The sequence below is a fragment of the Delphinus delphis genome, chromosome 20, assembly GCF_949987515.2.
Source record: "Delphinus delphis chromosome 20, mDelDel1.2, whole genome shotgun sequence".
In the NCBI taxonomy this organism is placed as follows: Eukaryota; Metazoa; Chordata; class Mammalia; order Artiodactyla; family Delphinidae; genus Delphinus; species Delphinus delphis.
This window is the reverse complement of record NC_082702.1, coordinates 12827699-12842820: the sequence shown is the minus strand read 5'-3', so window position 1 is coordinate 12842820 and position 15122 is coordinate 12827699. Positions and strand designations below refer to the sequence as shown.

General features: G+C 46.6%; 1 protein-coding gene across 3 annotated transcripts in view; it reads right to left on the bottom strand.

Moving 5' to 3' along the window:
- Window positions 1-15122, bottom strand: part of LOC132416755 (galectin-10-like) — a 105252-nt gene that overhangs the window by 86346 nt on the left and 3784 nt on the right. The window contains exon 2 of one of the 3 annotated variants that reach the window (XR_009517711.1): window positions 4165-6747. The exons of 1 other annotated variant lie outside the window; for it this stretch is intronic. The gene's annotated coding sequence lies outside the window, so the exon portion shown is untranslated. Of the gene's footprint in view, window positions 1-4164; window positions 6748-15122 lie in introns of those variants that run through there. One more of the 3 variants, XR_009517710.1, reaches the window with a different exon arrangement.

Below are 15122 nucleotides of genomic sequence, written 5' to 3'. Positions count from 1 at the left end.
CCTGTTTTGCTCCTTTATTCTTCCTTTACTGTTTCTTTTACATTAAGTGAATCTCTTCTAATGTAGCTTAAATTTCTTTACTAATTTCTTTTCATTAATTTTTTTGAGTGATTTCCTTAGTGGTTGCTTACCATATACATCTTAACTAATCAGAATGAGCTTCAGATTTATACTAACTTAATTCCAGTGAGCTATAGCAACATTGCTCCTATAGAGTTTTTTTTTTTTTTTTCTTTTGGCTGCATTGGGTCTTCATTGCTGCACACAGGCTTTCTCTAGTTAAGGTGAGTGGGGGCTACTCTTTGTTGTGGTACACAGGCTTCTTATTGCAGTGGCTTCTCTTGTTGTGGAGTATGGGCTCTAGGCACTCGGGCTTCAGTAGTTGCAGCACACGGGCTCAGTAGTTGCAGCACATGGGCCCTAGAGTGTGCGGGCTTCAGTAGTTGCGGCGCGCAGGCTCTAGAGAGCAGGCTCAGTAGTTGTGGGGCACAGGCTTAGTTGCTCCGCGGCATGTGGGATCTTGTTGGACCAGGGCTCGAACCCACGTCCCCTGCACTGGCAGGTGGATTCTTAACCACTGCACCACCAGGGAAGTCCCTCCTGTAGAGTTCTATTACCTTTCCCCCCTTTGTACTGTATTATTGGTATACATTTTACATCTACAAATGTTACCAAGAATGCGTTGTTTTAATTATTACTTTATATAGTGTTTTGTCTTTTAAAGAGGATGAGAGAAGAGAGGAGAGCAAGCATATATTTATAGCTTTTGTTATATTAACCTTCTTACCATTTCTTGTTCTCTTCATTTGTTCTTGTTCATTTCAAATTACCATCTGGCGTCCTCTCCTTAGCCCAATACAACTTTGCTTTAATGTACTTCCTTTGTGCTGTTGTTGGCAGTTATATTACCATTCTATATGTTATAGGCCCAACAATACTATATGTACATGTATGTATGTACGCATGTGTTGTGTGTGTGTATACACCATTATTTCTTAGAATAATTTTTCTTCTGCTCTCTCTCTCCTCTCCTTTTGGCACTCCATTAAGTGTATACTGTTTTGCTAAACGGTGTCCCACTTTTCTCTGGGTTCTGTTTATTTTGTTCATTCTTTTTTCTCTTTGTTCTTTAGAACACATAATATCTCTCTTCAAGTTTGTTAATTATTTCTCCTGTCAGCTCAGATCTACTGATTTGTTCATTTCAGTTAATGCACTTCTCAGCTCCAAACTTCCATTTGGTTCTATTTTATAATATCTAACTCTCTATTGATATCTTAAATTTGGTAAGTCAGTATCATCATACGTTACTTTTACTTTTTAAGTCATGATTCCCTTTAGTTATTGGGACATATTTATATAATGGCTACTTTGAAGACTTTGTCTGTTAAATCCAACATCTGGTTACTCTCACAGGCAGTTTCTCCTGCCTGACCTTTTTACCAGTTGCGGGGGGTCGGGGGAGTCACACTGTCCTGTCTTATGGAACCCAAACCACTCCTCCTTCCCAACCAGCACTGTCCAATAGAACATTCTGCAGTTATAGACATTCTGTATCTGCATTGTCCAGTGCAACAGACACTAGCCAGCTGTGGCTAACGAGCACTTAAAGTGTGGCTAGCGTAACTGAGGAACTCAATTTTAAATTTTATTTCATTTTATTAATGAAATAGCCATACGCGACTAGCAGCTACCTTCTTGGATAATGCAGTTCCAGGCCATGCACAGAGGACCCAATTCTCTAGAATCCTCTACCCAAGTGTTCCTGAACCTGCTTCCAGCACCTGGGTGGACCTTGTCATGGTCCTTCTCGCCCCCAAACCCAGGGCAGGTCACGTTGGTGTGCACACCTCTAGATCCAAGGGGTGGGCAAGAGGTGATTTGAGATGGACCAAGCTCCACCATGCAGATTAGGGTGCCCTCACACATGCATGGATGACCCCACAAGGGTTCAGGATGTAGACAGGAATGGGAAGACAGGGTGAGAACTATAGGTAGGGAGCCTCCATTTGCACTGTTGGTCCAGGATCCACAAATGTTAGGGAAGGTTTTGACTGGCAATGTCCCATTTCTTACCTATGTGGTGGCTACACATGTGTTCAGTGTATAATTTTTTTCAACTGTATACACATGTATAAATTGTGTATATACACACAGATATACTATATGTCACAAGTTTTTTTAATGATTTAAATTTTTTACTACTATTAAGTTAGAGCCCAGGTTCTTCTCATGACACATAAAGCCTTGTACAGTCTACATTCTGCCTATATGTCTGACCTAATCTCCTGCCATCCTTCTCCCTCACTCTCAGCTCCAGCCACACTGACCTTCTTGCTCTAGCTAACAGGTCAAGTTATAGAGGAGCTTGCTGGAGGGGAGCTTAACTGGCTCTGCAATTAAAGCCATTTTTATTAGCAAAGCAAAGAAATGCCTGTGATGGGGGTTGGACAGCCAGTGTCAGGAATGATGTAGCAAATGCAGCCTACTAGAGGTTAGAAGGAAAGGGATCTGCTTATATAAGCAAGCTGGAGACAGCGCTGAAGGCAGACAAAAAAGGAGCAGTTGTGGTTGAAGGAACCATCAATCAGGTTCCCTGAACAGGTGGAGGCTGGGGCTACTCCCAGCGGAAAGCTGGGCTCAGAGCTCCAATTACCAGCACAGAGAATCCAGCTATCAAAACTGATGCCAGAGGGGAGGGAGAGGAGGAGAAAGAAGCCTGAGTCAGTGGAAAAGAGCGATTCCAGAGCACCTGAGGTGACTGCCGGACCACCAGAAAGGGAGTTGGAGACCACTAGCAGTAACATCTAACTCAGTGGTTTTCAAAGCAGGGTCCCCTGTACCAGCAGCATCAACTTGACCTGGGAACTAGTTAAAAATGCAAATTTCCAGGCTTCCCTTAGTGAGAATCAGAAATTCTGAGGGGAGGGGAGGGCCGAGCAATCAATGTTTTAACAAGCCCTCCAAGGTGATTCTAATGTCCAACAAAGTCTGAAAACCATGGATCTGACTTTAACGAGCGTGGACTATGTGCCAGGCGCTATTCTGAACGATTTACCTCTATGAACTTACTGGCCTACATAACAGTACTATCAGATAGAAGTGCACCATTTTCCAGGTAGGAAATGTTGAAGCAGGGTGATTTACGTAACTCACCTGAAATCAGAGGGCCAGACAGAGAGAGGCAAAGACACAACTTGGACCTCAAGCCTGTGCTGTTTCTCTCCCACCATGCTCACCTGTGGTGACGCTCTGACTAGCACAGCCCCTGGCGGGCTTCTCAAAACACTCTTGCCGGAACCCATTCCGAGTTTGTGATTCGCTAAAGTTGAACCCAAGAATTTGCATTTCTCATAAGGTCCCAGGTGATGCTGATGGGCCTGGTCCAGATTCCACAGTGTGAGAACTTCTGTTACACTGCCTTTTCCACACGAGCACTGGGTCCAGCTAATGGAAACGTTGACTGGGTCTTTTTAAACAACTCCATGTGCATAACCCCCTGCAGGGACTCTTTGTGCTACAAATAACAGAAAACCCAAATTCAAACTGGCTTAAGCAGAAAAAATATTTATAGGCTGATCTAATTTGAAACAGGTTAAGTTTGCCTTCAGGTACAGGTGGACCCAGGGCCAAGGAGGTAGCTAGGATTCTCTTTCTCCTTCCGTCTCCCAGCTCTGCCTTCCTTTCTTGTGTTGTCTTCATTCCCAGGCAAGCTCTCCTTTCACAATGGGCCCCTAGCAGCTCTGGCCTTAGATTCTACCAGCTGGGAAACCATATGATAAAAGGAGTTCCCCTTCCCTACTAGTTCAGCAGAAGCCCACCCTGGCTCTCGCTGGCCAGGTTCAGATCACAGGCCCATTTCTGAACAGTCATTGTGGTCAGGGAGATGGAAGATTCTCTTTAGCCAGGCCTAGGTTATGGGCTCATACCCAGAGAAGCAGCAGGTGGACTTTGCTGCCCCCCAAACACACAGATGAAGAGTGAGGGATATTCTGGGGTGCTGCAACATGAATGGATGTTGGACAGGCCAATATAACCAAGGTCCACTACACCGCCTTCAAAGGAAGGGGCACCAGGAAGCCAAAGTGTGTGCCCACTCCTTAAACTCTCGTAAGATGGGTCCAAGCACAGAGATCATGATAAAAGAGGAAACCCGGAGGTTGATACACTTTATTATTTATACACAGTAAAGAATTGGGGGAAAAAACTAATCTACGGCATTAGAGGTCAAGTCAGCACAGTGGTTATCCTTGGGGAGAGGGGGGTGTATCAGTTAGCTACTGCTGCTTAACCAACCTCCCTAAACTTAGTGACATAAAATAGTGGTAACTGATTACTATTATCACTCATGTTTCTGGAAGTTGGCTGAGCTCGTGAATATGTGATTGCAGTGTTGGATTTCCTTGAAGGTGATGGGCGGACACAGCAGTGTGTCTAGACCCAGGAGGCATCCAGTGGGAGGCAAGAGCAAGCTTGACAATCTGTAGTGTCTTTGAGGGCCCACAGCACCTCACAGGGGTGTGTGAAGATGCAAAGAAATCATGCAGGTAAGGGCCTCACATACGGCCTGACACGCAGTAGGTATCCCCTGTGAAAATTAATAAAAGGAAACCAACTAAAATTGGAGTCAGAGAGGCCTGTAGAGGGAGGTCTCATGCCCTACCACTGGTCGTCAGTTATCTCAAAGAGGAGGAGTATCAATTACCCAGACAGGAAGATGCCAGTTACTGACCCCAGCAGGAAGAGAGGTACCTTGCACTCCCAAACAGGAAGCACAACTACTTTACTACCCTAGCAGGGGGAAGGAAGACTTCCTTCTTGTCTTGCAACAAGCCCAGCCAATGGAAAACACCACAGTTCAGGCAGTGAGGAGCCACTGTCACCTGAACTTTTGTTTTCCACCAATGAACTTTCATTTTTTCCTTGCTGATAACTTCGTTTCCTTGTCCCATCCTCCTTACTATAAAAGCCTTCCATGTTGTGTAACTTCCAGGAATATCTGTCTGCCGTATAGAATGCCGCCCAATTCATGAAATTTTAAATAGTGCCAATTAGATTTCAATTTACCCAGGGATATTTTTTTAAGTCTTTTATTTTTTTTTTAATTGGAGCATAACTGCTTTACAATGTTGGGTTAGTTTCTGCTGTAGAACAAAGTGAATCAGCTATATGTATACACACATCCCCTCCCTCTTGAGCCTCCCTTCCACCCCACCCCCCCATAAATTTTGTTTTTTAACACCCCTAAGATGTTAGCAGTTAACTCACTCACCACGCGGTCACCAGTTAGGATGTGTTTGGCTACAGATAAGAGGATCCAAGTCAAAAGGGCCTGAATCAGAAGGAAATGCGTTACTTCACACAGCAAGCACTCCAGAGGCAGGGTGTTTTGGGGTTGTTAAATTCAAACAGTTAAGAAAATTGTATTTTACTTCCAAAAGAATTTTACTTAAAAGTACCTATATTTATTGAGCTCCAAATAATCACCGGGCATGGAACTGGAACTGGAGACATAGCACAGAAAGCAATGTCCCTTACCTGGCTCAGTGATTAAGTGGCTCAGGTCCTTTCTTCTGCCTGACCTCCTCAGCATGACAGGTAGGTGAGTCACCATATGGTGGCATATGCCCCCAGCATCACCTCCTTACACAGTATATCCAGAGGCACAACAGGGAGTCTGTTCTGCCCACTCTCCTTTTTAACTCAGCTTTACTGAGGTATAATTTATGCACAATAAAATATACCCATTTTAACTGCACAGTACAACCAATCCCAAAAGATTCCCTCTCCCCCTTGCTATTTTAAGATACAGTTTTATCCCATATTTTCAAATGCCTAAACAATGTTTCTGTGTGCTTGGTTTTGAGCTTTATAAAATAGTATCATCCTATATGAAATGTTCTGAATTTTGCTCCTTTCACACATTATTTTTCTTGCGCACCTGTAGTTCCTTCCTTTTCATTGCTGCATAATGTTCCACTGTGTGAAGATACAATTCATCCATTCTTCTTTTGGTGGACATCAGGTTTGTTTCCGATGTTTTGCTGTCAGTGCTATTACGTACTTTCTTGGACACCTTGCCTGGTGCATGTGCTGATGAGATTCACAACATGTCTACTGTACACCCAGTAAAAGTTAAAGCAGTTCAGAATGCTGCGCTGATGTCAGGGCACATTAAACAAGACCTCGAAAGCGGGCTTCATGGTCCAGTTCAAGAGTTACAGGTGCGCACGACCCACATCTTGTCGTTTCTTAATTCAGTTAATGGATATTACTGACTCTGTGCCAGGTTCTGGAGATAAAAGTGGTGACCAGAAGAGACTTTGTCCCCATCCTCATGGATTTATCTTTCTAAAGAGGGAGACAGACATTTATATCGTGAAAGTGTCCCTCCTACTGTCTCCTTGTGGCTTCTTCTTTGTCTTTGGACGTAGAATATCTTTGCTGGTAGGTTCCAGTCTTTTTTTGTTGATGGTTGTTCAGCAGTTAGTTGTGATTTGATGTTTTCGTGAGCTCAAGTCCTTCTCCTCCGCCATCCTGTCTCCAGTCTCCGGGAGACAGACGTTTAGACGCTGACATCACAGATGGTCAGGGCTGGGATGGGGGAAACCCAGAGAGCAGAAGCCCAAAACGGATACCTGACCCACCCTGGGGGATCAAGGGGGCTTCCTGGAGGAGGAGACATCTTGAGACCTGAAAGATGTGTGTGATTAGTTGTGAAGAGGAGGTAGGGAGAAGGGGGGGGTGCTTCAAAACGAGGGAAAAGCATGTACAAATGTTAGAGGTGAGAAAGAGGAGAAACATAATGAGAACCACAGATGTAATTTAAAATTTTCTAGTAGCCACATTAAAAACCAAAACCAGGTAAAATGAATTTTAATAACATTTTATTTAACCTGATAGATCCAAAATATTACCATGTTAACATGAGATCAATATAAAAACTATTAACGAGATATTTTACATTCTCTTTCTTGTGCTAAGTCTTTGAAATCTGGCTGGTATTTTACACTTAGAACACACAGCAGGTCACACCAGCCACAGTTCAAATCCTCAACAGCCACACGTGGCTGGTGGCTGCCTTACTGAACAGCACAGCAAGAGCCTTGTGACTCAAAGCATTGGCATCATTTGGGCGCTTGTTAGGAATGCAGAACCTCAGGCCCCTCCCCAGACCCACTGACTCAGAATCTGCATTTTAACAAGATCTCACGGGATTTATATGCACATTAGTTTGAGAAAAATGGGTCCAGTTCTGCCTAAAACACTTCTGTGGCTTCCTATTGCCCTCCTGATAAACGCCCAGATATTGACCTTGGCAATCATTCATTCATTCCTGTTACTGAGCGCCTACTGTGTGCCAGGCCCTGTGCTGGGTGATGCTCAGGTCTCCAAGACAGACCTGAGTCGTGGAGCTCCCAGGCAATTAACAGATAAGTACCCAAATCCCTGTTTCATTTCGACTATGTTAAACATAATGTGCTTGAAGTTACAGAGTGCAAGGGGTGTTACAGGAGGCCTGACCTGGCTTGAGTGGAGGGGGCATCCAGAAAATAACCCAAATAAGGAAGAGGCCACTATCACGGCAGAAAGCCACATGTAGATTAAATGTCCCTCTGAAGGGGATGGGCCTGCCAGGCAGCACCAGCCATCCACGGTCACTAGGAGGGCCGTTTTCAGGCTTCAGGGCAACGTGGAAAAATGCCCGGCGCGGGTAGGGTTTCAGGAAATGGGAGAGCCAGGGACGGAGCCAGCAATAGTGTCACATCCCGCACAGGTGTGTCTGCATTTGGAAAATGAGGGGAGAGGGAAGAGAGAGTCAGGAAGGTGTACAGTTTGCCAGAAGGGGGAGGACTTGGGGCAGGGAACTGTGGGTCCCCTTTTCTTTAAAGGCAAGGTCTTTTATTTTATTTATTTATTTTGCGGTACGCGGGCCTCTCACTGCTGTGGCCTCTCCCGTTGCGGAGCACAGGCTCCGGACGCACAGGCTCAGCGGCCATGGCATGTGGGATCTTCCCGGACGGCGGCACGAACCCGCGTCCCCTGCATCGGCAGGCGGACTCTCAATCACTGCGCCACCAGGGAAGCCCAAGGCAATGTCTTTTAATAAAACATACCTGGATTTGCTTTAAAATTAACTGAGCAGGGGAGGAAAAGGTGCAGAATATGGATGGAACAAGAATGGCCGCATGCTGGTTAACTGCTGAAGCTGGGTGATGGGTGTTCATTAGACTTTTCTCTCTGCTTTTGTGCATGTTTGAAATTTTCCCTTAAAAAGAAAAAGTTAAAAGTGTTTCTCTTTGCAAGTAATTGGGGATGTTGAAAACAGATTTTTGGCAACTAGAAAAGAAAGTCATTTAACCTCTTCTGAACAGAAGAAATTGCAGTATTCAGAACTGTGAACATCTCAGGGACCTCCCTGGAGGTCTAGTGGTTAGGACTGCGGGCTTTCACGGCGGAGGGCCCGGGGTTCAATCCCTGATCAGGGAACTAAGATCTTGTTAGCCATGCCGCGAGGCCAAAAAACAAAAAACAACAACAAAAGAAGGAACCTGAGCTTCTCCTTTAAGAATGGAGTCCAGGTCCAGGAGGAAGGGGGTTGAAGGCACAAACAGAACCAACGGTATTCCTGGGTTCAAATCCCAGTCCTGCCACTTACTAGCTCTGGAACCTGAAGCAACTGAGTTAAACTCTAAACGCCTCACTGAAAAATGGGATAATGACAGCAGCTGCCTCCTAAGGGCCATGTGAGGTTATTACTGAGTTCATACATGCAAAGGGTGTACACTGGTGCCTGGCATGAAGCAGCGCCATGTCAGCGTGGGCAGCACGTGCCAGCCAGATGTGAAGCCGCAAAAGGTCTCAAAGCAGATGCACCCATAGTTCCTTTACACAGAATTCACTGATATCGGAGGATAAGACAAGAATTCTCCCAACACCAACGTACTTTAGTAACCTTCCTTTAGACGTACAAAGTCCTTTTCTACAAGTCAGTTGTTCCAAATGCTTGTCAAACACCGTCTAAATGACATAAGTCCTGTCTATAATGATAGCTGTGAACACTGACGGTAGAAAGTTCCCTAAGTTGATGTGATTTCGAAAGGAATCTTACAGGCACTCCTCCGAAGTCCAGTCTGGGGTGACTGTACAGTGTGCTTGGGAAACACACCTCTGTTCTCTCCTGCCTGGCCGGCTTCTGCAGGTAACACAAATGATTGAGAGGTCTCTTCCTCTTAGGCTCAAACAGCATGTGACCTTTTTCTGGTTTAGTTAACTCTCGCTCCCACAACAGCTCTTGCTGTGTTATGTTAGTAGTCAGCGAAAACGTGTTTGTTGCAAAAAAATTTTGCAACTCCCCTACTTCCAACACTCAGAAATGACCACTGGTTACATCTTGTTCATCATCTTTCCAGATGATGTCTGGGAGTGTTTCAAGGTAATATGAGTGGGAAGAAAGTGGGAGGTGTGTGGATTGGGCAGCAATGGCTGGGCTGAAGGTTGCTGGGGCCAAGAGGGGGTCTGTGCCGAGGCCCAGGTGAGAACACCGGCCATGCTCAAGGGAAGAGAGGAAGTTCAGTGTGTCTGCAGCTCAGGTGGTCAGGGAGACAGGCTGAGGGACAGTCAGAGACCAGATCACACCAAGTCTTCAGCACCAGTCTAAGGAGTTAGGACTGGGTCCTAAGGACTCTGGAGAAACATGGAAAGGCTTCAAGCAGGAAGGCATGATCAGTTCTCTTTCACAAAAATCCCTCAGCTGTCAAGTGGGAGGGGGGTTAAACAGTGAGATGGGAGGCCAGGCAGAGACAAGGTGGGAGAGGACAGGGTTAGACCAAGGCAGGGCCATGAAAGGTGAGAAGGGGCAGGTGGGAGAAGCATCCAGGAGTCCTAGTGGTCAAGCTCTGGAGGATGATGGGTTGGGCTGCAGGGTGGGGATGGGGAGGGAGGCATCAAGGATGCAGCCCCGGGCTCTCTCTGGGAGCCTGGGGTGTGGAGGAACCACCCCTAATATAGGGACCAAGAGGAGGAGCAGGTTTGCAATGTGGGACACGGTGAGTATTAGGGGCTCAGGGGTCATCTGGCCTGAGGGCAGGGTGGGGAGAGAGAGCTTCTTGAGGCCTCAGCACCCTGAGGTCTGGGGCCCAGGGAGGAGGTGGGGCTAAGGGCAGAGAGTGGACATCATCAGCACAGAGACAGGAAACAGACCACAGAAGAGGGTAAGATGGCCCGGGCTGGAAGGGGAGAAGAGCCCACCAGAGTTAAGAGGTCGGCGAAAACAGAACTTCTTGCAAAGAAGCAAGACACAGGAGAAAAACCAGGGGACAGGATTGTCACAGAAACCCAGGAAAGAGTATCCTTACGGAAGGTGGGAATGGCCAACACTGCCAATTCTCGCCAAGATGGCCCATAAGATGAACACCAAAAAGTGCCCACTGAGCCAGGTTTCTCATTGCCAGAGAAAGAAGTTAACAAAGAAAACGAGGGGGGAAGGTGAGAACGAACCCTCTAGAGCTGGATTAGTCAGAGATAGCAGTATGGACTGAGGTATATTTTTATACACAGATATCTATATCTATACATACACACACACACACACAGAAGTACAGACGTGTGTATACATGGGTTTGTACACATACATTTTCCCCAGCTCTGTCAGCTGAGAGGGACTAGAAATAGGAAACCTCAGCAGCAATGACCACACTCAGTGTCCAGACCTTGGTGTCTCATACCATTCTCTATCAAAGGAACCAGGGCTCCCTGGAAAGGGGCAGATTCTAGGGCTGGGGCAAGGAAAAGGCAACGTAAGCCTGGAGCATCTCACAGTGCCAAAATGTAAGGAAGTGCTCAAGGAAAAAAAAGAATAAAGAATACAGAGCCAAACTCAAAGAGTCCCTAGGGCCAAAACTGAACAATTTGAGTGAAAAAGTTAATTATGATAGTATTGGGTTATACCCAAAGAATAAAATAAATACCCATGAGTCCATACTGATATAAATTAATGATTGTACAAATAAAATAAATGGGGTAGAAGGGACAAACCTTCCTACAGAAGAATTCCCAGTAATTAATGTAGGAGAAATGAGGAAAATAGAAAAGTGTCATTAGAACACACCACAGTAATGATTTCTGCAGGCACGGTCCACAGATGAATGCTAAAATTAGTGGGTGGAACTTTGAGGAGAAATAGGACATTTGCACAGCCTCAAAGGTTCTTCCCGTGTTTATCAGTTACTGTAGTGGTTCTGACAATATGAACACAAATTCTTTCATATTTTCCCTCCAGGAACTGGAGCTTACGGGCTGGATTTTGTGACCTGCTTCTAAACAGCGTAAGGGAAGGGAAAACCTGTCAGGTTACAGCTGAGAAACCTGGCGGACACGGCTGTAACGAAGTGATCCGGGTTACCATCACCTGAGTGATATTCTTCCCCAAACGTACAATCCCGGTCTAACCATGAGAAAAACAGACAATCCCAGACTGAGGGACATTCTACAAAATACCTGACCGGTGCTCCTCAAAACTGTCAAGGTCAAGGAAAACAAAGACTGAGAAACTGTCACAGATTGGAGGAGACCAAGGAGACAGGATGAATAAACGCAACAGGGTACCCTGGATTGCATCCTGGAACAGAAAAAGAACATTAGTGGGAAAATGGGCGGAATATGAACAAAGTCGGGAGTTTCAGTAGCAGGATACTAGTCAACATTCATTTCTTAGTTTTGACAAAGGTACTGCAATTAAGTAAGATGCTAACATTAGAGGACGCTGAGTGTAAGGTATATGGGAGGTCTCTGTACAATCTTTGCAACTTTTCTGTAAATCTAAAGTTATATAAAAAAAAATTTTTAAGTATCTACTAACTGGGCTACAAGCAGTCACCAGCAGAGTCCCTAACTCCCTTCATCTGACTCTTCAGGTCTCATCTCATGGGGTCTCTACGCCAGGAAGTCCTCCCTGATACCTTCAAGTAGGTCAGGTGCTTCCTCTGGGCTCCCCCTTCCCGCCCTGACCCCATCTGGTAAGGGGTTGTCGCCCCGCGATGTGTGCTCTGTGAGGGCAGCATGGAGGCTGTTTCAGTCATCGCTGTGTGTCCCTTACTGTGGGAGCACCCACAGGTGGCAGAAGCTGTGCTGGATCCCCACCACCTTCCCAAGCCGACCCTAACCCTTCTGAGCCAGAGCCTGCCGGACCCCACCTTCCTGGTTTCCCCTGCCCCATCACCCAACCCAGGACGAGTCTAAGGCTATGTAAATGGTCTGTCCCACCCACCTACCAAAACAGGGTCAAATCACGCCCAACACCTGCCCATAATACACCAACTATCAGGGATACTGTGTGAATGTGTGAGGTGACCGCCCAGTCCACAGCCCTTCCCAGCAGACAGACATCACTGTAGGAATCCTCCAGCTACAGCGGGTTGAGCAAGATTGGATGCTGGACGCCAGCAATCCGAGTTCCGTCTGGGGGAATTTGGAATGGGGACAGAAGGGCTGTGGGGCACCGCAGCTGCCTGCAAACAGAGGAAGCAGCAGACGCAAAGAGCAGCAGAGACCACAGGGCCTGGGGAAGGAGGGAAGCAGAGTCGCTGCCCCACGTTCTGACTCTATTCTGTTCTCAGGAGGCCCTGGTCCATTTCTTTGTCATCACCCGCAACCAATCCTTGTGGGTTCTGCCTTCAAAATGCATCCAGACGACCGCTCACGCCTGCCTATGCCCTGGTCCGGGCCACTGTCATCTCTCGCCTAGACGACTGCAGTAACCTCCTCACAGAGCTCGCTGTTCCCACGCCCAGACCTCAGTTCCATCCATGCTCCCTTCCTTAATGATCTCATCCTGGGCCTCACTACCATGAAAATGCCAACGGCTCCCAAGTTTGTATCTCCAGCCCAGAACTTGCCCCTGGATGCCAGACTCCTGTATCGTGGTGATGCTCATCCCGCTGGGACGCTTACCATGTCCACAGGCTCCCTCAGCCCCCGCCCCACAGCTCAGGCTAAAAATCTTACAGTCGTTGACTCCCCTTTCTCCCCCCACACCTAAGTCCTGCCCACTCCTTCCTTCAAATTACACCCCCAGACCAACCACATCTGCCCACTTCCACTGCTACCACGCCGGCCAAGCCACCATCGTCTCTCAGCTGCACTAGTGCAGCAGCCTCCTCGCTGGAGCCCTGCGTCCACCTTGGTGCCCACATGGCAGCCAGAGGAATCCCATTAGGACGTGAGATCACATCACTCTTCAGCTCAGGATGCTCCAACTGCTTCCCATCTCACTGGCAATCAAATTCAAGCCCTTCCCAAGGCCCATCCAGCCCTGCATGCCCCCTTGCCCTCATCTCCTTCCTGCTCAACGGGCTCAGTCTGGTCCAGTTCACTCCTTTCTGCTCCTCCCACACACCGAGCACACCTCAGGGCCTTTGAACTTGCTGTTTTTTCCAGTTGGAATGTCCTTCTTCCCAAAACAGGTGCATAGCTGGCTTCCTCCTTTTTTGTCAGGTTCCTCCTCCAGTAACATTTCCTCAAGGATATCTTATCGAACCCCTCCACCTAAAACAGCAGCTCTTGTCACTCTCTATCCCTACCCTCAGCCTTCATAGCTCATATCACTAATATTAATCTTTAAAAATCATCTACCTTTGGGGCTTCCCTGGTGGCGCAGTGGTTAAGAATCTGCCTGCCAATGCACGGGACACGGGTTCGAGCCCTGGTCTGGGAATATCCCACATGCCGCGGAGCAACTAAGCCCGCGAGCCACAACTACTGAGCCTGCACTCTGGAACCCACGAGCCACAACTACTGAGCCCACGAGCCACAACTACTGAAGCCTGAGCACCTAGAGCCCGTGCTCTACAACAAGAGAAGCCACTGCAATGAGAACCCTGCGCACCGCAATGAAGAGTAGCCCCTGCTCGCTGCAATGAGAGAAAGCCCGCACACAGCAACGAACACCCAACGCATACAAAAATAAAATAGGGCTTCCCTGGTGGCACAGTGGTTGAGAGTCCGCCTGCCGATGCAGGGGACACGGGTTCGTGCCCCGGTCTGGGAAGATCCCACATACCGCGGAGCGGCTGGGCCCGTGAGCCATGGCCGCTGAGCCTGAGCATCTGGAGCCTGTGCTCCGCAACGGGAGAGGCCACAACAGTGAGAGGCCCGTGTACCAATAAATAAATAAATAAAATAAAATAAAATAAATTTATTTAAAAAAAAAATCATCTACCTTCCCCACTAGAACGTAAGTTCCACAAGGACAGGGCTTTTGAGGGTCTTGTTCACCATTATAATACCAGCACCTAAAACAGTACTTTAAACAGTATTCCATATCTGATGAATCAACAAATAACAGAACCCAGGAATCAGGATGTTGGTTCCAAGTAACAGAAAGCCCAATTCAACTGGGCTTAAATGATTAAAAAAAAAAAAGATTTATTGGATTCCCTAATAAGGAAGTTCTGAAGTAACTCATTTCAGGTGAAGCCTGATCCAGCACTTGACAACATCACCAAGGACCTGATGCCTTTCTGTTTCTCCACTAGGCCTTCCAAGAAAATAGCTTCATCCTTGTGGCGACAACACACTTGGATGCATGCTTTGTAGTAATTAGCATCCCTGCTGTATATTAGATGTTTGCCCCCCGTCAGACCCTGTGCTCCTCACAATAGTCCTCTGAGATGAAGAGTATTATAATTTCCATTTTACAGTGAAGAAATGGAACCTCAGAAAGGTGAAGTCACTTATTTAAAATCACACCACTAGTAACTAGGTTAATAACGCTCTAATTCCTTTTACTATCACTTCTTTAAGAATTATGGAAAATTTAAGGCTGATGAACGTGCTGCTGCTAACAGCTGTCACATGCTCAGCACTTACTATGTGTCAGGTATCTTGCTAGCACTCCACTAACTTCTCTGTGCCCTGGTTCCCTCATACATATAAAGGCAATAATAATATTACCACATAGAATGACTAATGAGGATTAAATGAGCTAATACATAAGATGGTAAGATCTCAAAAAACATTTGTTTGTTTCAGTTAGCTATTGCTGGGTAACAAGTCATCCTCAAAACACAGTGGCTTAAAATAGCAACCACTTATTTGCTTCTGATTCTGTAGTTTGGACGAGG